This window comes from Alligator mississippiensis, chromosome 11, assembly GCF_030867095.1.
Source record: "Alligator mississippiensis isolate rAllMis1 chromosome 11, rAllMis1, whole genome shotgun sequence".
NCBI lineage: Eukaryota > Metazoa > Chordata > Crocodylia > Alligatoridae > Alligator > Alligator mississippiensis.
In genome coordinates, this window is record NC_081834.1 from 66,058,529 (window position 1) to 66,061,072 (window position 2,544).

Consider the following 2,544-nt stretch of genomic DNA (forward strand, 5'->3'; position numbering starts at 1 on the left):
CTGCAGACCAAGCCCTACGAGGAGAGACTAGAGAAACTGGACCTTTTCAGCCTCCGCAAGAGAAGGTTGAGAGGCGACCTTGTGGCTGCCTATAAGTTCATCACGGGGGCACAGAAGGGAATTGGTGAGTATTTATTCACCAAGGCGCCCCCGGGGGTTACAAGAAACAATGGCCACAAGCTAGCAGAGAGCAGATTTAGATTGGACATTAGGAAGAACTTCTTCACAGTTCGAGTGGCCAAGGTCTGGAACGGGCTCCCAAGGGAGGTGGTGCTCTCCCCTACCCTGGGGGTCTTCAAGAGGAGGTTAGATGAGTATCTAGCTGGGGTCATCTAGACCCAGCACTCTTTCCTGCTTATGCAGGGGGTCAGACTCGATGATCTACTGAGGTCCCTTCCTACCCTAACATCTATGAATCTATGAATCTATGAAGGAGGCTTTCTCACCACTGATGTCGCGTAATTTCTTTTGCCTTGTCTAATAAGCTGTTAACTGTCTTACTTATACGCTGTACTGTGACAACAGTGTTCTTTGCTGAATTTTGCACTTCTTGAACTTTTAGATAAAAATCTGGATGGTGGATTAATTTTTGTAACTCTTCTGAAGACATTCTTAATTGGATATCACTTAAATCTGTTTGATCAAAAATACGAAAACCTCAAATAAAAGACTGTTTACTAAATGTTTGTCTACTGAAATTAAGGTCACACCCTGAAATTTCAACAACATTACAAACACAGTTAGAACTTTCTTCTAAAGATAGATTTTGCGAGTTAACTAACACTACATGACACATGGTTCTAAAGCATACACATCAACAATATTACTTTGGTTAGAATAATCTCGGCACATAGAATACTGACCTTCTGCTTGAACATTACCTAGGCAAACATCTTTATAATACAAAACATAGCTTGGACATACTTAAGCTTGTTGATTAACTTTTTCACACAGCTGCAAGTTGATGTCTTTTCTAGTGGCTTTGTACTTTAGCTGCCGATTGGGAGAATATTATAGGTATGAGAACTGTCTTATTAACGACGGTACCTAGAGGTATTATTGGGTTAGCTATTAGGATTTGCTGTGGCTGATAGTCAAGAATGGTGAGGCTCAGTGTTTGTGTGGTGACACTGAGTGCTGATGTAACCAATTTGTCCCAGGGGTTGGTTACACATTTGTTTGGTTTTTTTCCAATGACTTCAGGTATATCTTTCTTTAAGGCTTGGTCGACTATGTTCTTGGCAATGACATATTGCCACAATTGTGCTTGTATGCATGCAAGGGCTGTTGAGGTATTTGCTCTTAACCACAAGCTAGCCTTTGCCAGGGCGACACTATCAGCCTAAGAGTATTACTTAGGCTTTGGCTTACATCTGCCATCTCTAGTTGTAAATGACTGACTGACTGTAAACCTTTTTGAAAGCGGGTACCAATCTTTTGCAGGAGTGATCCTAGGGTATTTATTTTGTTTACCATTACTTCTGAATCAATGGAATTAATCACTCCCATTCAAGTTGCTGCAGCTCTGAGAACTGTGTTAACTAATATTTTCTTTCTTTTTTCTGTGGTGACACTTTTTAACCATTTTTTAACCATGGGTTTTTTAAACCTTTTTTAACCACTTTTTTTTTTTATCACATTTTTAACCACATTTTAACCACTTTTTTTTAACCACATTTTTTTTTTAACCATGGGGTTTTTTTTAACCATTGTTAACCACTTTTAAACCATTTATCCCAACTCTTTTTGTAAGGGCTGTGTAAGGTTTATGCACTGGGATTTTTCTTGTTTGATTAATACAGATGACAAATTGATTGAGATACTAATGGCATGAACAGTTGGTTGAATTTCCACATCCAATTGTACATCAGTTTTTACTACAACTGGGCCCACTGTCATTTTGCATTCTTCTCCATGCACCTTAACTAGTTGTGTTTTTGTTGTACCATTGGGATTTCAAAATTTCCAAATATTGCTATCTGGGCCATCTACAAAGAATGTTTCTACAAACGTAGCATTGCTTACATTGTGAGTGGCAGTATGTTGATCCTGGAGGGTATCAATTCCCCAAGTAAAGTTGGATTGAGAGGAATTTGTAGTGATTGTGAGAGACACATTGAATTCACCAGCTGGAATCCACCTGAGAATCATGGACCAATTTAGTTGCCAATAATCAGGATATTTAAACACAGGGAATAGAGAGGGATCAAATTTAAACTGTAAGGCCAGGATATCATTTGGATTTTTTTGACTGGTTGGCATCCAGGACAAGGTCTTGACTGTGCTTGATGTCGGGATCATTTTGGTAGTCAAATAGGTGGCATAGGATGGTTCATTATTTGGACCTCTATTAAGATTTGCATAGACTCTTATGTCAAGACCTGGATAATAGTCAGTAAACATTAACTTAACCTAAGTGCAATTTCCATTACACCGAACCATCATTCCTAAGCACCCGGTAGAATTATGCCAGATCACATAATCAGTACCCTGTATGTCAGTTCTTTTGATTGGTTTACACCACCAAGGAACTTTAGATTTAGT